Source organism: Trematomus bernacchii, unplaced genomic scaffold (genome assembly GCF_902827165.1).
Source record: "Trematomus bernacchii unplaced genomic scaffold, fTreBer1.1, whole genome shotgun sequence".
Classification (NCBI taxonomy): domain Eukaryota; kingdom Metazoa; phylum Chordata; class Actinopteri; order Perciformes; family Nototheniidae; genus Trematomus; species Trematomus bernacchii.
In genome coordinates, this window is record NW_022987828.1 from 3,272,253 (window position 1) to 3,298,161 (window position 25,909).

Below are 25,909 nucleotides of genomic sequence, written 5' to 3' on the forward strand. Positions count from 1 at the left end.
GCAACATCAAAGCCACAGCATAGTTACCTGCTCGGTGCACATGATGTCCATTAGAGTACAGAACACAGAGCCTGTTGCAATGACTTATTCACATCTAATCACGAGCCTGGAGTGGCCCTTATCTTCTGATACACGGTTAAGACTGCAAACGTTCCAGCTGTTGTTGTATAGCAGTACCGCATCCCAATCTGTAACAGTGAAATGGAGAGGCCCTCAGTGCTTTTGAAAAAAAACCATTGGTGATTGAGATCAGAGGTCACAAACACACGTCTCCATAACAAAGCCTGGCCCTGTAAAGCAGGTATACTGTCCTCCTGATTGGTGTCTGTCTCTGCTGCACTCGGCTCTCAGTATTCATTCTCCGTGTAAAGAAAAACACAAGAAGCAATTTTCTTTGCTATTATGTTTTCATTATTGTTATTTTATGGCAAATCACCCTTTTACAGCTCTGCGAATCTTAGGACACGGAGCCTTGTTGATTGATCAAGGTTCTTCTTTAGCGAGTAATAGGTGTAAAGGTATTAAAGATTGCTCCGTTTCAACACAGCAGCAACCAAAATGGTGGAAAAAAAAGTGGAATTTGGGACTGTCAACACAGTCACGTGAGATCTTGTGTGTCAATTAATGTCAAACGCTCCTAGAAAACATTTGAGTTGATTGTGACCTGCAGCTGTGCTTATTAACTCCAAAGGAATTCTAAAGCTAGTGTCATGCTTTGAGAGCAAAGCCTCCTTTCATTCTTTTAGCAATGTACTTCCAGTGATTCTATTCCTGCCACGTTACTGGCAGAAGATACAAGGCCAACTAACTGTAAAATACTAAGACTCACATTTCCTCGTGTTCATAATGATAACCTCAAGTCTGTTTCTTTACTTATGTGTGCATTCTTGGGAAGCTTGTTTTTGCTACATTGGCCATGCTTGATAATTTAACAAAGCTTTATGCTTTTATCTGCATGAGGCCACGAGGGGTTTTTATCTTCCTGTGTTTATCACTAGAAGATGGCTGCTAAACCTGCAGAACTGCTCTCTGCGTTCTCACCCCGGATCTCCCTCTACCCCTATCTGTGGCTTGGCATGTGAAGACCTCCTGCCTTGGTGGCGGGGAGGATCGATGTGAAAGGAGATGTGCTCTCATATAGGGCTGGCCTTATCTCCCAGCTGTCTTCTCAGGGCTCTGCAGAGGGGCAGCTTCACAGCAGGATGATCCATCATGTTGGCCTCACACACCTGAGCCATGTTTAGTTCTCTTAGTTCTAGAGGTGGGCCTCCCGCCAGTATGTGAACACTGGACAAAGTGTTTGCTTTATGGAGAAAAAAAAGTTAGTATACCACCTACACACTTTTGGAAACTCTCCTGGCTATAGAAATTTATTTTTGTTGAGGAATTGATGTTATCCCCATGTGTAGGTAACTTTTGGGAGGAAAGTTCACTTCACCGTATATGGTATTATTAATTTAAAGTGCAATGTGTGGTCCAAGTAAAGCAGAAAATACTTATATTTGTGATAGTTTTTTTTGGCTTTATGCCAGTGCGATGTGAATGGGGTGAAAATAAAGCCCAGGGGGCAATTTGTCCAGTGCCCAAAAATAAATAAATACATTATTATATTCCCTAGCATTAGTTCCTAGCAAAATTAATCTAGAAACGATTCTTATGCCCTGGTGCTCTATTAAATCCTTAGAAATCACTGATGGGAATTCTCTATGGGTTGTATGTCTTCAGTATTATGTACACAATGGGGTTAACCAAAATAGCACTGTTATCTGCACTAGACATGTTGGTCTCACTGGGATTCCATACATACATAGAGGGAAATAACAATGATCTCTGATAATGGCATGCTAAATGAGGCCTCGGTGAATAGAGGGTAATTATGAATGGTACCAGGTTGCTCGTTGATGTGTGTCACAGCATGGCTGGAAGCTGGCACAGTCCCAAGAGAATAGACCTAATGTAACATCATGTTGTCTATTTCTCCTTCCCCCCCCCCCCCGCGCATTTGTCGCCTTCTCACACGCCCATGACGCGCGCACACAGAACATTGATGCAGGCGCACACTGAGCCATGTAATGTTACCATGAAGCCCTGTGCAGCCGGAGAGAGGGAGCTCCACTCTCCTTTGATGTCTCCATCCAGGAGGGGAATGGGCTCATTAGCATTCTAACCAGAACCGTTGCCCATTTAGCACTAGGCTTTAACTCGACCACCCAAACAAATCGTTCTTCTCAGGTTGGGCCTCCTTTTCTCTGCTCCAGTCAAGCAGCGGGGCACATGCATGGATTTTGTACGTCCTGATATGGGCTAATTTGGCCACGGGCTGCTAACGCTCACTGAACTCACCAGCCTTTTGTCATTGCTTGCGTAACACAGGCTGTTGTGCCATGTGCCCCCGGCTCTCCTCCCTCATACGTTTCCTAAACAGTGTTGTGAGTCATAGCGAGTACCAACACATTCTAAAGTATGAGATTAATTATGCTTGCTGTGATAAGCCTGGCTGCGGTGGTGCATGTGCTCCTTTGCCCTCCTCTGCAACTAAAATATCATTGGACGCAGACTCGCATTAACCCGGAGTGGATCTGTTGAGAAAACGGTGTATACAAAGGCCTGAAAATAACAATGGAATTAACAGAAGAAGAATATTGCCCTGGTTCTGAACCTTGCGTGGAATGTGAGAACTTCTGCTTTACTAAATGTATTTGACCACAGAAGTACAACATCAGCTTTGCAAATTCAGCAGGAACATACCTGCAGTACTGGCTCTCTCTAAAAGAGTGCTCCTGCATGCTTTAAAAAAAGAAAATGTATTCAGTTTCAGACTTGTTTGGATAATCCTTTATCAAGATTCCTAAGTGCTTCACTGTGCTTATCTTTATCTGCATTCGCTATGCAAAGAGCTCTGTTTTCTTTTCCTGTCACCTCCAGGTGAACCATTATCTCCTGTCTGGGTTCTGCCCCAGGCTTGTTTATTGAGTAGATTGGAGGGGACCCGGCATGGTTCTTTGTGCAGGGGGAGGAGTATTGGTGGAGATGGTGTTGTGTGACGGCTTTGGGTTAGATGGCCTTATGTCCCTGTCGCGACTATATCAGATCACTGGAAGCCCAGAACTCCCTTTTATGATTAATCTCTTATAGATGGCACATTATTCCCATAACTCATAGATTGCACACTATGCTTGACTGATGGTCCTCAGTTCACAGATGGTAGTACCAGCCATTAGCATAACTTATGACAGAGATACGGTATTTCCCTGTGGAGTAGCCTAAATAATGTAAAAATGATAAATTGAATGCAAAGATTCCTTATTTAGCGCGTTACCCTCGGGATTTACTTATCTCCTCATATTTAGCGGGCAGTAAGTTACACTATGATCTAGGTCTACCTTGTGTTTGTGCTGCGATGTTCCATGTGCTTTTTCAAGGGTGGAGATGGCACTGATATTAATGTATGTCTGTCCTGCACTGCGGGATTGGCCCTGCTGTTAGAAACTACTTACACGGTAAACTCACAGCAAAAAACACATTTGTATTCTCTTTTGTGTGATTAAAGCATGTTGATAAGTATTTTTACCTAATTTCTGTAGGTTGTATTTAGGACAGGGCTTTAGAATTGTTCTCTTTTTGCCTGCTTTTCACTGCTTTTCACTGCATTATCCAAATATTGGATTGCCTTTCTTTTAAAAATGTGTAACACAGTATACTGACTGCATAACATGCAAGAAAGCCACAACGCTCCATGTGACCCACATGTATTTATTGTTTGTATTTTATGTTGTACAGGAAGATATTGATCCATTATGTCAGTGTAACTGTCTTTTTCTCTCTGAGCCCTTTTAATGAGGTTGATAACTATAGGTATAGTTTTGTCAAGCACAATGACATCTCAGTAGGAATCATTATAATGAAAAATTACCATGTGAGATGTACTGTACCCCCATGCTGTCAGATCATTGCTGCCAATTATTACAGATATGATGTCATTTAGAGGGCATTTTACTAAAATTAGCAAGGCAAGGTCATCGTGTGGACTGTAGTTCATGGTTCCCAAACAGTGATGGAAATTGCATTTCAGCGTGAAAGCTCTCTAATGCCATCTCTATCTCCCTCCTGCCACCACAGAGAACAGACACCACGGACACCCCCTTCTCCAATCAGCAATGATGGATGGACTAATTGATGCAGGATGATTGGGCCATTCATTTTAGCCTACAACACTGCCTTCCATATTTACGATTAGCATTGCACTATAATGGAAAGGGAAGAACAAATGATCAGGGAGTCAATGAACACAGGAGGGAAAGAAGGACCGCCTAAGAAAGAGATGTAAAAAAAAATGTTGAGACAATAGAAGGGAGAGAGTTATAAGCAATGGTATACATGACTGGCCAGTTGTGTAATGTTAAGCTTATGTGACATTAAGTGTTCCAAGGCATTTATAGAGAGGTGTGTATCAGCGAATGAGAGCAAGCGAGAGGGGCATATAGCTGCCACGTGTCTTGGGTATCTCTCTCTTAACCTATGAATCACTTCATCTCTGTCCCCGTGTATAAATCACGCTGCCGGCCGTTGCCCGCGGCAGTCATGTCATTAGCTAGTTGACGCCGTCACTTGATCCCTGGCACTGCAGTGGCGGGTGAGGGAGAGGGCCTATCTTAAAACGGCGCAATATCAGCATATCAAACTGAAGGGAGCTTTCTGTGTCCGGCTGTGGTCTAGCAAGCTTTGTGATCTAACCGGGACTATTCAAAGTGCACAGTTGAGAGGCATGTGAGAGGCTTCTTCTTTTACCCTCACAGTTCACATGATTACAAATGTAAAGTGTATTTGTGTCATGCAAAACTTTTCTGAAAGTCTCTGTATGATGTGAATTGTATTCTAGTTTGTTGTTGATCGTAATTGACGATTTGGTTTTCCTGCATGTGTGAGAACCAATTATTTTTTTAACCATTATATTGATTGAATTAAATAATTACTAATAATAGTGACATTTAAAATGCCTTCTGATTAAACAAAAATATAAGCCAAACAAGTGATTTCTTTAGAGAATAAAATATATATTTGTCTTTACATTTAACCCTAAAGAGTATTTAACAATGCCATCTTCATCCTGCAGTGGAGTTAAAAATCTGACAGAGGGGGAAATGGGGTGTGATGGAGAATAACAACAGACATTTTCAGTGCCTTACCTTCCTATTTTCACTATCATCTCCAGAGTGACACTTGCCTTTTTGCCACTGAGGGGTCATTTGAGGTTGAGGATTTCACTCCTATACCAATCTCTCCCCATCGTATATTAAACCAGAGGACGGAGAGAGTGTGGAGCCTTATCAGTTTGAAAAGCAAGCTCGGCGCAGCTGCAGCTCAAAACCTCAGGGTAGCAGCAAAGCCTCGAGGCAGCTGAGGCAATGCAGTGCAGTTACATTTCAGCATAGTTATACTACAATGTTTCAGAATGACCGTAAAGCTAGTGTATGCGACTGTCATTGTTTTTAAAATGTTGTTATGTATAACTTTGCATGCTTTGTATTTCGTTTACACATGTTTTTAAGGTTCCCTACAAGGAAAAAAACAGTAGGGCCATCTATTTAGATCGTTTAGGTAAAAATAGATAGATGCAATATTGTTGTTGGGTCCTCTTCTTCCCCCCTGGGTTGCTGCTGTAAACATATTGCAGCTGCTTGTTTCTCTTTGTGTTGACCTCTGCAGCCTCTTCCTCTCTCATTCTCTGGCTATACGAGGAAACAAAGGTGGCCTTTGACTTCAATCAGTGAACAGGAAGTGCTTTTATTTTCTGCAATCCCACAACACATTGTAGCCATTTTTATATATATTTCAACCTCTTAGTAATTGGCCATTCATTTTACAACAACTAGGTGCACCCCAGTTTAAGGATCCACCTTATTCTGTCTCCCCTCGTTGCAACAACAGTGGGAATACCACCACAGGGCCTGGGAAAGAGGCAAGAGAGTGTCAACTTAGTTCTGTTCCACACTGCATCACACATGACCTCCCTCCCCACACCCAAAACCCCCTTTTGTGCGAGAGCATTTCTGGGTCAGTTGTCGAGATTTTAGACAACTCAAAGCATCACCAACCTCCATGTCAGAGCACATTTGTGTCTGCACAGGCTTTGTTGTGGCTGTTTTGGGGGTAGATTCTACATTGAGCCGGTCCATGGTCTTTTTCATGCATGTGTCTGTGTGTATTACGTTTATGTATCTGCGTGACTTGGTGTTTGCATGCCAGTGTGTGTTTGATTCTTATTCTGGGATAACTGGATGCTGAGCTGTCTTGTCAGTTGACTCAGTGGTCAGTTTTGGTCTCGCTGCCCCCAGCAATGCAGGATGGAGTGATGAGATCTGACAGATGGGGACAGTTCTTAGCAGGGCACTACCCCATAACAGTGTCCCACCAATCATGGCAGGGCTAGAAGGACAACACAAGAGGCTCACCGGACTTAGCCACATGCTCCCCAAAAGACGGTTAAGATACCATCATATATAAAAGAAATAACTAGCATTTCCATTTGATTTGCTTTGAAGCAATGCTTACTGTAGCAAGCAGAGATTTTTAATTATTTAACAAAGGGGCTCCTTCCATGCCATCTTCTCTTTTAAAAGTAGTTAAGGTAATTCAGGACCCAGTGGACAAATCAATGGAAGAAGTTAGCAGGACATTGCCATTCAATCAATAAAGAGGCCAGGCAGGTGTTGGTACTAACTCTAACAGCCATTTAGTTTGGACAAAACTAAAGGTGTGGTATACATATCTTGTTCAAGCACAAAAGTTAATTACTCTCCATTTTGAGATGCAAATGTAAAATATACCACTCTCTTAACTACAGCTGGCTCATGGACCTTTAGCTTGCTGCTTTCTTTACAGTGTCCCTGCACGCTGTGGCGCATAAACATTAAATGCCATATTTCCACTAAAACACTACACATCACAAAAAACATAACCCACAGAGCGCCCGATTGCTCTCAAGTACTTAATGTTTACAGTTGCATTTGGCTGGGTTTATGAATCTGAGACTTGAGTATGAGACAGTTCACTGATAATAATGAGTCTTTGAACTAGCTGTGGGCGTAAGGGGAGGATAATATTCACGTGAGCATCTCTTAAGAGCTGCCTGATAGCTGATTAGTGGCACTTCTTTGGCACTTTCTCTGCAGAGACTGACCTACTACAGTGGCCTTTTGCCAACTAGTAACAAACTGTCAAGCTTCCTGCATCTCATGGGGCAGCCTAGTTAGCTGTGTCTGACAGGCCGCTCGCCTACAAGTGAGGTTTTGAGCCCAGGGAGGGCAGAGCGAGCTCCAGAGGAAAGCTGTCATCTTTTTTGTCAGACCACAGGGAAGAGGAGGAGTTATCTCTATCTCTCTCTCTCTCTCTCTCTCTCTCTCTCTCTCTCTCTCTCTCTCTCTCTCTCTCTCTCTTACCCTCGATCTATCTTTCTCCCTGTGTCAGCCTGTTCCCCTGGTGAAGATCTCCACTCTCACCGTGACTGTTTTGCTCCCCTCAGCCAGGCTGTGCAGTATAAACAAGTGTGTGTCAGGATGAAACAGCAAGTGTCCCCTAGGTGCTGGGCATGTAGTTGCGTTAACCCCCTCACTGTTGCCTCCTGAGGGCCACAGCAGCCATCCCAGTACGCTAGCTGAGAGTGACACCAAGGCAGCCAGTTGGACTGAAGTGAAAGACGCTCCATGTATCCTTCCTTAGGGAGAGATGAGCGTTTATACTGCAGGGATGATGCCCACCACTCCACCTAATCCTCTTTTCCACACACTCAATTATCACCCTCACACTGCCACCACAGTGTGTGTGTGTGTGTGTGTGCAGCCAGATCTCTGTGGATAGTCAAAGAAGCACCTGTAAAAGGTGGAGAGAGAGGAAGGTGTATTGAACAACAGGGGAAAAGGTGAGGAAAAATGAAGGGAGAAGAAGGGTGTATGAAGAATGACGGAGGGATGTGCAGAGTAAGAAGTGTGGTGGAGGTGGAGAATAGATGTCAGGCACAGTGGGTGGTAGTGAGAGGAAAACAGTGTGTAGTGTCTTCTCATTTCCTTTTGCATATTCATGTCTTTTCAGCAGGCGAAACTGCAAAGGAGTCGGGGACAAAAGGTTCTCTCTTCATCAAACGTTAGACTTAATCAATATAATATACTGTATGATTGACCTGCTTAACTAAAACAATTAGCATGATTTGTAGGGTGAAAAACAATGTCAAAACAATTATACTAGACACCCCATCTATCTGTAAAATGCTGTGTATTTGAGAGGTTTCAGATATAAATGTAGATTTAGGTTTACCAAACCAATTAAGGTTAGTATATGCGTTTCCTTCCTGTGTCGGCATGTGCAGAGGTGTCTGCTGGGAAGAAGATTATTTTCTGAGTGGGAGAGTGCAGCAAAGCTATTCAAGCTCACTGAAACATGTTGGCTCTCTACTGTGAGACTCACATTAGCGCATGCCATACTTGATGGAGGAGCATACTTAGCAGTAATAATGGGCATTATAGGGGGTGGTATCAAGACTTTATTTTCAGAAAGCTCTAATTAAGCATTTTGCCGTGGCTTTGGCGTAGCTCTGACCGTCCAGCATCATCGGGAATGCTTTCTAAGCCTCTGATAAACATGCTGTTTGCCAATCAGTTTTTTCTGGGCCTCCCATGAGCAGGAAAAATAAACAAGTTCATCAAACAGTGTGAGACGGAGCTCCTCTCCACTGACTCTACTCCTGGCCCTGATGAAACAGCAATCAGATCCGTGCCATAGGGAGCCATTGTGTTTACAGTCGGTGGGTGGATGGGCTGCTGCTAGCTAGGGGAGATTAGACCTTTGAGACCAGCTGGGACATTCCCACCACCCGCCAGCTCCACCTGTGAAATTGCAAACAAGACCATGTCCCTTCCCTTCAACCTCCACGGCCGTTAGAATGATCAACACCACACTGACACTTTCCCAAGCCTCTTCAATCATTGGAGAATTTGGGGTGGTGGTGTTATCTTGAATAAAATAGAGCCTATGTATACGTGGGCGTGTGACTATGCCCTGGTGGGGGTACGATCAAGCACACACAGCTGTAGTGCCTATCTCTGATTGTATCTAAAGTGTGTGTTTGACCCTCCCTAAAGGTTAAGATGTGGGTGGGTAACTGGCAAAGAAAGCTTTTGAAACTTGATGGCGTTTCTCCACAGCTTCACCTTTCCTCCTTTTGAGGTTCCTTGTCAATTGTTTGAACTTTTATATTTGCTTTTCGAAATGTGCTGGCAATGCCCCACAGATTAGGCACACAAGCTATTTCACAGTAACCGTTTTCAGACAGTGTTCTGTGCACTACATAAAAAGTAAGCCTGAAGGAAATACTGCAGGATGAAGTGTGAATGTGAGCCTCAGCTGACAGCCCCTGGAACGTGTTTCTCCCCCTCGGTGGGCTGCGTAGAAAACCTCACCAAGCGTGACAATAACAGAATGCCAGAACATGGATTGGGCCAAATGAGCTGTGAACGCAAACAAAGTAGCAAATTTGTTCTGTGGCGTTGGGTGGACATGTGTCCCCTCAGCATGTTAAAGACTGCACAAAGTACTACTGACAGACAGGCAGGCAGGGGAAAGAAAGAATAATTAAGGAGAGATAAAAGGCAAGACACGGAGACAGAAGGTAAAGAAAGCACAACAAAGCGGTAATGACCATGTCAGCCCAAGGATGTGTATGTTAATCTCTGTAGCGCTTTGTAAGCGTTTGTGTGGGAATGCTATTTGTCTAGAGCCCACCTGAGATTAGTCATGCCTTATGCTCCATTTTTTTAAGCATTAGCTCCACCAGTGACATGCTTGTTCTGTTTAGTCATCTCCCTGAGAATCTAGCGTTTTTTTTAGGTTTAGGTCTGTTTATAACTTCATATCAGCGCAGAAGTATTCATATACGTTTGTGTCTGACTTATCTAAGGGTGTGTCTAATAAAATGTGTTCTATGCATGCTGTTGCTGGACCAGGCTGGATGCCTGCCTGTACTGTCTCTGCAATCCTGAGCCTGGCGCAGCTGTTAAATGTTTTATTTACTGAGCCTTGATGTGATAAGAGCCGAGCGTTTGTGAATGTCTGTCTGAGGACGTCAGCTTGCCTCTGTGCGTGTGTGTGTATGCTTCTTTTAAGTGCCGATTGGACATTTGGCATCCATCCCCCAACACGTAAATGGACTCTTAGAGAAACTCAGGATGGCCATAAACATAAGAAGGCGATGGCAGGGCTAATCTGAAAGGCAACAAAAGAATCCTAATAATACACAACTCTTTTCAATTGTTCCGCTGGGTTATTCTACAAATGGATTTTCAAACTTTTTAGTTTGTTGCTGTTTAGCTCACATATTTTGTTCCCCTCCTCAACTCCTCGACTCCTCGAATCCTCGGTCCTCCGGTAGTGACCCGGAAATGGATTTCAGCGCGCCATGTTGAAGGACATCTTATTTCTCTAAATGCACTTCGAGGATCGAGCGTCGAGGAGGCTCTCTGGAGGAGCTATAATCGAGGATACACTGATGGGTCCTCCGTGCCAGTCCGCGGATCCTCCGCGGATGTATTTCCGGCAACAGAGATGTTTAAAGAGTCGTGACACACGGCCGGACTTATCTCAGCAAATGACAGCTATGCATGCATTTAACTGCTTTCATCGCAACGCGATGAAAGCAGTTAAAACCATTTAGTGCTTCACATAATAAAATACACAACGGCTGAATCCTGATATATGTGATATGCTTTAGGAGCTGTAGGTGCGTGTGGTACAGTGTGTAGGTGCGTGTGGTACAGTGTGTATGTGTGTGCGTAGATGCGGCGGACAGACAGGTCTCAGTTGGTTTGGTGTCCTATGCTTACTTTTAATACTTGTAAATAAAACTTTTGGCCCGTAATTTATTTTCCTCATTGTAGCGACCAGAAACGGTCCAGTCTCTGATAGTGTTACGTTATTATTAGAGTGCTCTCATACTTGTTTGAATCTGAAATTGTATATATGTTCATGTATATTGTTCATAAATGTTGTATGTGACGGGACTACGGATGGAAACTAGCTCAAAGCTGAAATCCAGCTCATTTACATTTAAAAGCATTATTTTGTTTAAAATGTTCATTAATGTGCACTGTCCCGGTTCAAATAAACGATTAAATGAAAAAAATATTTATATAAATATATATATAAATATATATGTGTGTGTGTGTATATATGTCCGCATCTGTAGCCTGTTATTGTCTCATTATCCCGCACTGTGAATGAATTAAAAGTAAATATATATAGAAATGAGAAAGGGCCCTGGACTGTTGTGTATACACTATTGTTTTACTCCCTCTCCTCCACCTTGTGAGACTGATGCAGACTAGGATCTCTGTTGGGTGGCTTGTTAATTCCCCGACGTGCCTCCTGAGGTGAATCGCTCTGGATGCAGACGCTGCCTTTGATCATTCAAAAAGAATGTCGCAGCAAGGTCTGCACTGGCACCCAACAGATGGTCATTAAATCATGCGTTTTATTTTACTGGCGCTTTTACATTCCTGCAAGATCTGTGTGCTTTTATTGCTGCCATTTAGGATGGTAACCACACCGGATTTGTGTGAGTATGCCAATAGACCGGATGGAGAAACAATGTGCATGCTAACATGGCATTAATTCCAATTTAACACAGTTTCCCCTTGCAGTATTTATTTTCTCTCATAGCACGCAGGGGTATAGATGTTAGACATGATTATTATGGATTAACGGAGGTACTCAAAGTACTTTAGTATGAGTTTATAACTCTTTTTTTTTTCAGCAAGCGCAGAAACGTATTGAAGGTGTTCTGCTGATGTAAGTAGTGTAATGTGTAATGTGGAAACAGACTCAATGCAATCGAACCCTGCAATACCTAGTTCATCATCTGGGCAATAATGGCAGATTTCTCACCTCCAGTCAAGTGTGCTCCTTAAGCTTGTTAATCTTAGTGTCAGTCAGCGTCATTGAGACAGAAATACCTAATTAGCTTTGCATGATTGGCTTCTAAGAAGAACAGGAAATGTAGCCTAATGATATATGAAATTTAGTAGGCCTTTAAATCTCTGACCTACAGCGACTACCTCAGTAAAGCAAGAAACAAATGATCAAATCTCCTTAAGTGGATTATGACTTGTGTCTGTAGGCATAGAAGGGAGAAGCTTGAGAGTACAAGTAGGAATATTAGAGGTGATAATGAAAACATTTAGATACCGAAATAAAATAAAAAGTGTATCCTTTACACAAATTGAGCTATTAGATTTGAGTATTCTTTAAGGGTCAAATTTCCATGGGTTTCTTCCCTATAAAGCTGTTTACTTGTTTCGATCTGCCTCTAAATTTCATGGCAAAGCAGAACTCAGACATCTCATCACTTGAGAATATATCTTGCATTAGCTTCTTGTAACTATGTTTTATAACCATCTGTTTATATTTTTCTCATCTGAAGGCAGCTATATGTGTGCCTCCTTCCTTTAACCTGTGCCAGTTTCAATATGCATTCATTTGCATCAAATGTAAATCTTTATTGTTCAAACTGCTGCAAACTAATGTTCTAAGGAGAACACCCACACAAACTCCTACCTTAAATCATATTGTTGTTATTTTGTAGCAAGCATTGAGCTGCCCCATATATCCTTTGCAAATCCATTTATATATTAACGGGCTAGAGGATGGACAAAGGCTGTGTATAATATTGGCATGGGGGCCAAAGTTCTCGACATGGCAATTTGCTGCCTTTTCTTTTGGGTGAGTAGTGACAATAGGCTGCTGTAGGCTCATTTGGGTCCCCGTGTACTGCAGTGTGAAAGCAGCTTGGCTTTTTGCCCCTAGGGTCAGTGCGGGGATCTCCAACACCAAAACTGATGAGCGCTAATCTGGCCTCCTCTGCAAACACAGGGCTTTCTCTGTAACCTTCAAGCCGTGAAACGCAATTTACAGAGGTGGCAGGGGGTCGGGGGGACCGTGATGTCAACAACACGGGGGAAGGGGTTTCAGGGACTCACAACATTCAGTCAGAGCATTTACATTTTCAACCTTAATATGATTTCAGGAAATGTTGATGTAAATCAATATTTTTCTAGTCAGGGTATTATCTGGATTAACCTCCTTATTGGGCCATAGACTTTTACATTTTCATTTAAAAGATCCCAGAAAGGGAACGTTCAAAGGAAAAAGGATCTGGAATTCCAACCAAACAATTGTATTGTATAAAAGTATCACTAGTGTTTTATTTATTGCAGCTTGTTTTTATATATTGTATGTCTATGTGAATGTTTTGTGTACTTAGTAAGTAACATAACACACACACATATATAAATACATATAAATAAATATAGAATAACAATAGATAGGCCAATTCATATTACTTAAAATACGAGTGCTTCTAAAAACTGTGCATATGTTCTGTAATCTCCCTTCGTATTCTCTTATACAATATATTTCTAACAGATATGGCATATGTTTTATTAGAATGCACCGATTAGGTTTTTGAAGAAGCACTAATAGAGATAACAATGTTCATGCTCTAGGTTTAACAATAGTGTTGCGGACAGATAAGTGTCTGTTTTGTATTAGGCGTACTAACAGTTTTGGTGGTGGATTTGTTTTAACTCCTATTTTGATATTGATGGAACTGCCTTCACCGGTATATATCTGTTAGGACTTGCACTCCTCTCATGCAGCTAATACTGAAGTTGATTAAAGAATTGAAATGGTCCATTTAACCCCTAACGCAGACGAGGCCTACCTGTGCGAGAGTACCATTACTTGGCAGTAATTTCTGCAGGCAGCAGATCGAATTGATCCCCTCTCAGCCATCAGGAAGTTTTAGTGCTGCTATGTGTGTGCTCAAAGCCCAGTTTAATAAAGCCAGCCGGTCACGAGCCGTTAAGGCAAAGGAGAACAATAAATAAACAGACCTGTTCAGTCTTGCTCCACTCCTTTCTCCCACTTCCTTCTCCGTCCAACCACACATTGGATGTGCAGAGCTTCTTGTGAGGAAGTTAGTGCTAAACCCCTAAGTGCTAGCATTAGGATAACATGGCATGGTGCTCAACCTTTAAGAGAACTTGATGGTCTCTCTTGTGAAACAGATACATGTCATATTAATAAAAAACAATATTTGTATGTAAAATGGCGTGCTGCATCAAACATCAAGGTTTTTATTGTTATGCATGAGCAGGGTGGTAGGAATGTTTTATGAGACCGCTGCCACAACACGAGCCATCAGCAAGGCAGATTGATGTTGAGGGGCCTGGCCGGTGGAGATAGAGTTTATCTGCAGCAGGCTGGGATATGAAATCTAATCACATGAGTGCCAGGTGAGGAGGTGCAGCCACAGATGAGCCACTAACGCACACCATCACACTTGTATTCAACAAATGCTGAGGAATTTCTCTCTGCAGAGTTGAGACAGGCGATAAGACAGCCTCAGACAAGAACGCTCTGGCTCCGTAGATCTGTCTTTCTGGAAGGGCAAAGAGAAATAGAATGAAAGACGGAGAGAGATGGCATTAGAGAGAGAAGGGCTGTATGGATGTAAGCTATGGAATAGATGTATTCAAAATAATACTGCAAATACTATCTGTAGCCCAGAATAATAAATATTCTTAGCCTTTTTTGCATTGTTTATTCTCCACACTGATTGGAATGCTGACCTGATAATTAATTTCCCTCTCTTTGCTTGGCTGCATAGAGTGTCTTTTAAAAACACAATTCTATGGAAGATAAGTAAGTTACAAAACACATTTCATTGTTGAATAATGGATTTTTATTTTGCATACTACATCCTTCCAACACACACAAAAACCCCTATACATGCGTTAACCAAGGTTCACCCACAGCTCAGCACCACTGCAGTTGCTTCACTCCTCTGCTCTTCAGCTGCTTCCACAAACACCAGCTATGAGATTTTAGTGCTCTTCAATCTCTCAAGTACTGGGTAAGCCTTCCCTTATATTATTTGATTTGAACAAGGGAGAGGATTTCAAATCACCTGCTTGCAGTTTCTGGTTTTAGTCTGAGTAGCATTGTCCTACTGTATGTAGCAAGCTTTGGTTGATAGCAGGCAGAATGCATTTGCACAAATGTAGTCTCATAACACATTGGCTATCATCTGAAGACTATTTTTCTTTTTATAGGTTAAAGTTAGCTTGCGAAGGTAATGCTGCTTGTGAAGCATCATCATCTCTCAGTTCTAACTCAATTTCAGTTGGTAAACTGACTGTAAACAATGAGCAGCACATGGAAGAGGAAGTCTTTGCCGGATATCTGCTAGCTACACCGGAAACCCTTAAAATATTGTCTCTTGCCCCCTGACCTTATCAGAGCGATGGTCCATGTGTTCCCATATTGGCTGATGGGTAACTGACTTTTACAGTGCATATTGTAGCATGAACATAAGGTCATGTATTTAGTCTTATAGTTGATAATCTTTTCAGACCAAAATATGCCGCAGCACAAAGGGCCGAGTAACAATAACCAGGCATGAAAACCACAACAAAGATTTAAACACAAAGGTAGTTTTGAGTTTTGTTGTGTGGTTTTTACCTTTAAAATTAACGATGGCGCACTGCAGTGCATGTTGCTACTAACTCCCACTGTTGACCTGGGCATAATGTGTAATGCACCACATGTTTCCTCTGCTACACATGGAGCCACCAGCTGCAGTTTTTCATTAAGAGAGAGTACTGCATACAGAGGTTCACAGTATCTCCCTAAATCCCCACCATACTCTGCAATGTGACACAGCACAGCCAAGGCAGAGGCTTCAAAAAACAAGTTTTAACCTTCCTTTTTGACTATCCTCACAAAACTCTCTCTGTTGAAACTTTAAACAAGTTTATTACCACATACTCCCTTCCTTATATGCTTTATTTATGCTGAGCCCTGACAGAAAGAAAAATACTGAAACATAGCAGTGATGTTCTACACTCATGTGAATTAGACAGTTTTGTAGTTAAAATGTAGTCCTGCTGTTGCTCATTTGTGCTTCACAGGTTTATGTTTAGACCTTGGACCCTTTTGGATATGATCATTAGTCAGTAACGCATACCTCCTTGTTGTTCGTAAATCAGACCTTCAACCTTCCATTCAATAGTATTTAGAGATCTTTGTATTTCTATTTTACAAGTAGTTCATCTATTGAATGACTTTCAAAGCTATGAAATTGCTGAAAAGCACATAACATGAACAATGGTGTAATAATGAACAAAAAGGACAGTGACTTTTAAACTTTGTAGAGGTTGGTGAAAAGCCTGTCAACCGGGCTGCAGAAATGTTATGTAACAATTTCAGACTACTCGGTTAATGACAGGCTAATACTTTTTGACAGGTCTTTCAAACAGAGCAGGGGAAGAGATGGGTACAAAGTTATGAGAGATAAAATGGATGAAATCAGCTTTACAAAGCCACCATTTTAATTTCTCCCCAAATCTTAGACCCGTAGTTGCAATATGCGCAATTTTTTAGCCTCGAGGAAATCTTCAAAATAAAAAATAAATGCCTCTGAAAGGAATGATTTTAAATGTTGTTGAAAATGTACCTTTTAGCTAACAGGGGAATTCCAGTGCAGTAACTAATGTGGTTCACTCTCCGTCATGTTTCATGCTACATTTCACTTTTCCCCTTTCTCACCTTCTGCTCAGTAGAGGGTTATATTGGACAGAGTGGTAAATCTCTATAGGCAAAAGGGTTTAGGGCCCTTAGCCTAGTATATTTGTCACAAGATGTCAGTCTGCTATGCTGTGTTTTAGCATGGCAGACTGACACGTAACAGTCCCACATGACGCTGTATATAGAATGTACAAAGTGAGTTAGTGTTAGAGGTCGTGAGAGTGACGATGACCTCGTCACCTGGTCAGAAAGGAGCATCAGATATCCCCAGGGAGGGCCTGCTGGACACATCTCTATCTCCTCTGCCTGTCCAGCATTCCTGCCCTTCACCACCCATCCACACATCCTCCGGGCCCCCCCTGAACTGACGACCCCAGAGCTCGGGTGCTATGCCATCCATTTGCCAACAGGGAGATTGTTTTTCAGCCCTTGAAATTTTAGCCTGGAAGATCAATGTTGCAGCTGGCCTGAACCATCCCGGTTCAGAGCACAGAGGACCAGGAGGGGGTGAGGTCAAGGTCTTCTCCCAGGCTCCCTGTGGTGTGTTCAGGGAAAGATAGGATACTCTGGAATCACTCTTTTCACTGACAGCCTTGGTTAGTCTTTAACCAGGGCCTGATAAGGAAAAATACCCCAATTTATATTTTTAGAAGCTGCTTGCTATCAACTGCATGGGATAAATGTTGGTTCATGAACAAATCTGATGACACCTTTGGCTTTGACCAGATATATAAAGATTGTTTTTACTTTACTTAATCTCTCAAACCCAGTGATTTAACACTCCCCCTCTAATGAACTAATCCTTGTCAAATTAGATGAAATTGGAGAATGTTTTTACGATGCCATCTTACATAGCCACCCGACACCCCGTCCCCCCCACACACACACACACACACACACACACACACACACACACACACACACACACACACACACACACTTTTACTGCCTTTACAAAACTGGACTAAAGCGGAGCGATTTCATGCTTTCAGTTTAGTAATGGCTTTATGCAAAATACCATTACCCTGGAAAGGACACTCCAATGTGTGGAAGCAGGTCAAGTGCTCATTTTAAAAGGGGGAATATGTGGAGTTGTACAACACAACACAAACAGCCGTGTCCTCCTCACTCTCGGCTTTAAGAGCCATTTAAGAGGGAGACATTTCAGCTGGAATGATGGTGAGCAAAGGTTTCTTGTAACTAATGGTCATTGTTGGATTTGTTTAAGAAGCACACTAGACTGAAACATCTAGAGCTCCTATACAATATTTCCCTTTCTCTTTTCACTCTATTCCCTTCTCTTAGTCTCACACACTCAGCGTGTAAAGGTGCTGGTGTGATTTGGGTGAATATGGCATAATGGAAGCTCTTTGTTTGCTCAGGTGCAGGCCCTTCACAATGGGTAGATAATGGAGAAACACTTTAGAGACAGATGCTTCCTCTTCATCATACTCCTCACTGTGACCCTCTTAGGAAGCAAAGAGAGGGAAACGCAGCACAAGATCACGTTAACCATCTAGGCTGTCCTCAATCCTTTTGCACTATATGACATAGTCGTTGTTGTGGTATAGCACTGCCTGTTTCTCACGTCAACCACAGTATTTTGCATAAATCAATCAACCTTTGTTTGGCACAGTAAATGAAAGGCATCCCACAGCTCGATGAATGTTCAATAACATAAGAATAAGCGTGAACAGACATAAACTGGACCACAGCAAACAGAGGCGTATTTTTAGTTTGCTGCATGGCACACTTTTCCAGTGTTTATTAGTTATGGGTCACCTTGAAGGCAGAAGAGTAGATAGAGGGCAATCAATAGCTAAGCCAATAAGGAAGCAAGAGGCTAAGGTTAAGAGGGTAATCCTTGATGGTAAAGCAGAAAATCTATCAAATAAATGATTTTTCCACTCCTGCAGGGCGGAGGAAGCAATTTATTGTAACAAGTTTCAGCACAAACTCTGTGTTGCACCAAAATGAAAAAGAAATGGACAAAAACTATGCAATTCAACCTGAACACACAGCAATCTACAAAAAGCAATACAAACACCATTACACCATTTCTTTCCGAGTGTTTTAACAACAGTGTCAATGACAACCATGTATCAAATGACAATGTAAAAACAATGTGCCAATTTGAAAAAAGCTCGCTTGTAATGGTGAACCTACAGAGAATTACCACTTAAATCTGCAACTCCCCTTGGCTTCACTGAATGAGTTTCCGCTCATTGTTTAGCTCTATGCATCTTATAGCTTTGTTTACTGTTGCAGAAGGCAGATGTTCTGGATAAAATGCTGAAACAAACAACTGTAAGTACCAAAGGGCCGACAGATACTGACAGTTAGTGCAAATAGTAAAACATTCAGTAGCCAGTGAGACAGATATTTCCCACAGAAGATAGTGGAGACCAAACGGAGCTAAAATAGAGTGCATATTGGACAAAAAACTCATGTGGTAGCCTACCACGACTTAATAACTGCTGGATTTTTAAATGGGAAACTTTTCGTCAACACACTTGGGGGTAAATGCCTTGCTCAGAGGTACATGTTGATAGACTGTTGACCATTACCCCTTTATGTCACCATATTTTCCAAGCCAGTGGTGGAATGTGACTTGGTGACCTCTCAGACACAATGCTGCGCCTCTAACCTTGAGACTGCTGCCTGTTATTCTAGAAAACGTGCTTCCAGTCTTGCACTTTATAAGCTCCCTAGAAATGCCAGCATGAGTCCATGTTTTACTGAAAATTAGCAGCATCTGGCTTTACCTATTTAGCTAAGTGATGATGTGTGTCACATCTTAAATGCCAAAAAGTAAAGCATGGATGTTGTTATACTTAGTTTTTAATTGAGCAGCAGGAATAAGGAGGTAATGTTTCTTTCAGAAGCATACGTTAAGTGTCTCAGCATTTTAAGGCCAACGCTCCACGGGAACGAAAACGGGTTGTATCCGCATATTTCTCTTGCTTATAGCCCTTTAAGCTACACGACGCCGTAACGGAACGGTAGAAACGGACCCTGCAAACGACAACGGGTCCAAAGGTGGATAGATCTGGGAACAGAGCGCTCTGGGGGGTCCAACGGGGCCGTGGGGTAGCCTATACGGTCATCCGTTTCTGATAATGACGACGCAATAGCCCCGCCTCTCCCCGCCTCTGCTGCTCACCCCTGCAAAAGTACACTGCACACTGAATTCAGATTATTTATCTTTATCTCGATATGGACGTAAACGCGAGTGAAGTCTAATCTGACAGGACGGAGACACGCAGCTCCTCCCGCTGTGATGCAGCGGGAGTCACACACTTCAAGTCAGATCATCACCCTTAGCTATTTTAATTACCTCTCAAACTACCTAAACTAGTTATAAATATGTTTATTTTTACTGTCGAGTCACTCATTACAGGATCAGCTGCTGCATGAGACAGACACTGACGCTGTCAGAAGAGAGGAAAAAGAGACAGGCTCCGTGTATTTTATGATTATATATCATTATATCGTCGTTATTCATTTGTTTTAAAGCTCAATAAATAACAAAGAAGACCTTTGACCGGCACTTTTATAATTTTGTCCGGAAGATTTAAACTTTAACACACGTTGACCGGCGAAAAACTCTGCCCGGTTCCCTCGGCCCCCACCGCGGAGAATAAACAGAAGTGCAGCCATGACAACCATTCTTCTTCGCTGCTTTTGTGGAGGAAGTTGCTGCTTTTGTGGAGGAAGTTACAGCGCCACGTACAGGCTCGGCATATGTACTGCAGCTTTTCCAGCGGTTGGATGTAAACGGAGCTGTCTCGTGTAGCAAGACACAATCCGGTGTATATTGCGTGTGGGCGGAAGCTTTTTGGTGTTTGGTGTTTGCGTTTGCGTTAATCCTATGCGTTTTGCCGTATGCGTTCCCGTGGAGCCTGGGCCTAAGTCTGACCTGTCAGTGAAAACAACGGGGCAATATTTCTCTCCGTAAATAATTAACATTGCCATCCTCTCATTTGTTGTGCTTGATGCATATTGATATATGCAATTAGTTTCCTCATCTAAGCACTCAGGTTTCTTGTGTTAGAGGAACACATGGTCATGCTCAATGCATAATGGCCATAGCAACAGCTTGTTAGGAAAGCTACAGCATGTTTTTAACCCCTTCTTTTCTAATAACACACTGTGATAAGCGGATATTGCAGCCACTGTCACTAGTCAGTGACAGAAATAACCTGTTTTCTCTTTATACAGTCTAGCTTTTTACTAACAGTATACATGTGGATTAACCACAGGATGACTAAAAAATGTGTGTTTAAGTCTGCCGAGAGACATCATGAGTCACATCAGCTCATGGCTGGTTGAATTTTCAAAACACTACAAAGAATGCCTTATCTGGACATTTTAACACAGGCACAACAGAAACTAGGTAGAGCTCCTAGACGTCAGAAGTGATTCATTTCCTTTTAAACATAGTGTGATCAACACATTTTTTCACGTTTCATTTCATCCTGTGAAAATCCTACAATAGCACAGGAGAATTACTTGTGCCATCAACATATCCTTTAACTGAAAGAAATCCTCAGATAGTAAAGATTTCACTTCTCTCGATAGTAATTAACATCTCTGAAATTACAAGTGTAGCACAAAGAACTGCAGCTTTCTTCTGTCTGTCAGACGAAGATGACACATGCAAGTCTCTCTGTCCTTCAACAAATGTGCTGTCTTACTGGCCAATTGCATGTGTTTCCCTTTTGACTCCTACAGAAGCATGTTCTGCAGGCTGAGGGACCGTTCTGCGTCCGACTGTCAGCTCGTGTCAGCCGTGGCATCACTGAGCGTCTGGGTGTCTTTTCGTGCTCCAGTCATCTCGCTGCCTAAGATGGTTGCTTCCACTCCACAAAGCCTAAGCTCTCACACATCCCATTAGCACCTGCTAAGTCAACCTGAAACATTTTTGAGGCCAGTCTGACTTTATGCATGTAATTATTCTCCGTCTTGCTATTTAAACCCAAAGACCTCTTATTCCTTTAAAGGCAACAGGCTAGGTCATAACTTACTGAATGAACTTTCTTTCTCAAGTCATTCAAATGAAACAATGTCTTTGACTTAAGGCCAACACTACTTTAGCATTTTGTTTTCCTGGTCACTGCATGGAAACGTTTAAATTAGTGTTTGAGTTATACTAACATTCTCTAGAGACTGACTACTGCTTTAACATCTGAATATAAACACTTTGAGTTAAAAAACAAGATCACTGAGAAGTTGTGTAGACTTGTTCACTTTTATCTTTTAGTAACAGCTTCTTGAAACACTGTAGTGCATTTTTGGCACTTTGCAATGCTGTGATAGTAACCATTTATACTGCATATATGTGGCAACTGTAGTTATTAAGTTAGTGTTGTTTTTCCATTGTTTAGCCATTGAACTAAATGGAAATCTTCACATAATATAGTGGGAGGGAACCAACAAGCTGGTCATTGAAGTTTTTTCTGAAATTGTAATCTTATTGGAAACAATGCCTACCAGATGCTAACAGTCTTTTGACACATGATTTCAAATGCTGCTCGATGACCTCATGCGCTGATGTGTCGAGGGGTTAAGCAGGGCTGTCCTGATCAACCCCTGACACCAGGGTCATTCATGAGGTTGTGCTTCAGGCAGAGCTCCATTGATAAGGGTCATTGAAGGGGTCACCCTCTCTCCCTCTTTAGTTCCATCCAATTAAAGCATCATCTGCTGAATCAGTGCAACCCGTTCATCGGAACATTAATTGTGCTCATTGATTGGCATGTAGATCAACTGAGTGTCCACTGAGCGCCACACAATGACAGGGTTGTTTTCTCATCTCCACCAACAGTAATTCTCTTGTCAGCTTTGATGTGAAGCCTTGTAACACGGGCACTTGAAAAAAAGTGCACTTGAAATCAGGTGGGCGTCACGGTCTGCAAAATATGAAGACGCACTCAGCTTCTCTGTGTGCCTTCAGCCTACTATTATATCCCATATCCTCTGTGTGCTACTTTCTTCATTGCCGGTGAGGGGTTGTCTGCCATCACTTCTGAGGGATTTCCAATCATCCACTCGATTTACAGGTCATGGCTGAGGCTCAAACTGGTATTTTTTACCCTTCACGAGAGCACACACTTAGAAAAAAACAAAAACCCCAGAGAAACGAGATGCACAGGCTGTATTTTTGTTTCCACTTTGACCAATCATTTTTTTTAAATGTATTCTTCCCGATTCATGGATTCCTATGAAATAAATGATGCAACTGATTTTAGTACCTGTCCTTACCAACTGAAAGAGATGTTTTTAAAGGATTGCCATGATATCATAAAGGAGTGTGGAGTGGGTGAACTACAATGACTTTAATGTCCTGCTAACTATAAAACTATTAGATTGAATATCTTATTTTCGCTTTAAAATGCACGGCTCAGTGGGGGCAGCATGACATTACAAAGAATGGGACTGGTGCGTCTCATTGTTCATGCAGATCTGCACCTCACACCTCTCAAGCTTATTAAAATGCACAATTATCATGTATTTTAGAGTGGCCTATGCACCCACGCTTTTAAATGCAACTTCACAAAGACTGTTCTGTTTCAGAACTGGGACAACACCCCCACCCTTTTGAAAATCTAATTAAACTAAACTAGTTTTTATCTGTTCTAAATGACTTCAGAGAACCCATTCATTATGCCTGCCCTCCAGTCCTGTCACAAATATACGCTAATATTACATTTATTTAATAAATAGGTTACTAAATGTTTTTTCCTCCTTTCTTTTCTTTTTGTTGTCTTCTCCTGTATGCTTTATTGCACTGAATAACATATTTCAGCCCTTAAAAGCACTCAAAGGTAGAGACTCTCACCCTTTATGTCACCATATTGTATTGAACCTTTTAATCTAGCTTGTTGTGAGGCCACCATTCCAATAACACATTTCACCTTAACCACCAGATATGATGAAGGTATAACCAAGTGATCAATGAAGGGATTTACGCTATGACTCCCGTTTTTTGCCACTGCACTGCAACCATAGCAACAGCAGCAAGATAAATCTACTATTTAGTGAAACGACACTAGAATCATCCTCAGATTTGATCATCTTCTTTGCTCCATTCCCCCATTTCCTCTGTGCCAAGCAGCAGAAACGATCTTAGAGACAGATAGGAGAAAAGGAGAAATGAATCGCTTGCCTCATACCTGGTTTTAGTAAATGCATTGTGAATGGAAATAGGAATGATTACCTGAAGCCTGGCTCCTCTTTTGCTCTGCTGAGATGGAGGAAGGATATGCACATCATTTCCCAGGATAAAAATACTACTGTGGGGTTATAAGAAGGCTTTTATAACTTTGTTGTGATGCTACGCATACTACTTGAGTGGCAGACACGCATAACCTGAATGTTATGTTCTTTTTATCATAATGACACACATTATAAACACTTGTCCCCCCATCACATACTGTGAGAAGCTTTGTTTTGCAGGGACTGCAGCAGTATAAGAATGTATTGTACCAGGGCTTAATATTATGATTTTATATAGACACTAACTTATCAGCAGTTGTCCTTACAATCAAGGCACCTCGCTTCATTACAGTGATAACGGATTTCATTAGACTAATACATATTTGTACCTGTGGTAGTTCAAATTAAATGTATGGTAAATGCACTACCTTTGGCGATTGATTAATCTAGCCAAAAACGTAACAAAGTATTGCGGAACATCTGCCTAATTTTCTCTGATTGAGATGAACTGAACTGGTAGATTGGTGTTCCTGTCCTCCATCACGCTGCCTGCTCCGGGGATCCCCGTCTAATTAGAGCGATGGCGAGAGATGGCCGTGGCACCTGACAGAGAGGGATGGCTACTCAGGAAAAAATAGATCATTTCAACACTAACTGCTCACAGTCGGCTGTTCTGCAATGCTGCTGTGCTGGCCCCGCACTGTTGATTGATTTGCATTGCAAATTGCACAGACTTGGACAGGTCCTCCTGGCTAGCTTTCCGGGCTGTCGCTGTCTTAAACCCTGTATAATCCCTGGCTGGAGTCCCAGTGTGCTGCTCAGCCTTTCATTAATATTGGAGTGCCAGTACACCTGACCAGCAGACAAACATTGGAGGCAGCCTCAAATGAAGTACATCAGTCTTGGCATCTGTCTGGTAAATGGACTGTTGACTAGCCAGTGACATTTGTTGAAGTGGCTTTTTGTCTCCAGAGTAACCATTTTGCTGCACTTGCCTAGAGCAGTCCTTGCGAATAGAAAATCATATGGATGGCATTATTAAAATGAATATGAACTAACAAAACAACTTGTTTTGTTGACATACTCCTGCTGCCAGTATGTTTACTGTCAGTGCTACTATTTATAAAAATAGCATTGATAAAAAATGTAATTCATTTTTCACACAATATTATCAGTCTCTCTGAATGCAGTTCATCTTTCACACTTTGATCAAAAATGGTGACATTAACAAAATGCCAACATTGTAGGAACACAACACAGTTAGATGCAGATTATTGAGTGTCGTATAAAATCCTATGTACAGTATACGTTTTGATAACCTTTTACATTATATTTCAGGCCGACTTTCTTTTAGGTCTGGGCATGCAGTTAGGGAGGTTTGCTTGGAGAGTGCATGTTTGGTTGTTCAGTGTACAGTCAAATAAGAGTGTGGTCATTTGGTTAAGGGTTTAATGCTGAAACTAGACATACATCTGGTATAGGCTATACATACTGTACATTATATTACATTTTTTAGTAATTTCATATTCCACATTGTGTCATCTGTCTTCTGAAGTGGAACTGCTTTGGAGCCGTGAACTATGTAATGGGTATTTTTGTGGTACTCATTCCCAACTTCTCTTTATTCAAATGAATGCAATTACACAATTTATATGAGGCTATGAATGACATGCATGCTTTGGTAGTCTAGTATTGTACTCCACAAAAGGTACATTTTGGATAACATGAAGACATTTTTAAACTAGTGACAACGTGTGGATCTATCGGTAAATAGATTTCTTTATGCAGCTCCAATAGACATTCCATTTGTATGTATGAAAGGTACTGCCAGAGCCTCAGGTTGTTTGTTTTGTGATTGCAGGAAAGTCAAAAATACAAAACAGATGCAATACAAAGTTGTTGATGTTGATGTTTGATAAATAAGAGATGGTGATACGTTAAATGCATTTCTCCTTTTTATTTGAGCACTATGTGTATGTATTATAATGTGTTTCATTTATGATTTCCATATTAAAACTACAAACCTCACATAGCACTTAAAGACACATGCCAATCAAAG

At 41.8% G+C, this 25,909-nt stretch overlaps 1 protein-coding gene across 2 annotated transcripts in view; it reads left to right on the top strand.

Moving 5' to 3' along the window:
* macrod2 (mono-ADP ribosylhydrolase 2) overlaps nucleotides 1-25,909 on the top strand; it is a 396,983-nt gene that overhangs the window by 114,525 nt on the left and 256,549 nt on the right. The window lies entirely within an intron of this gene.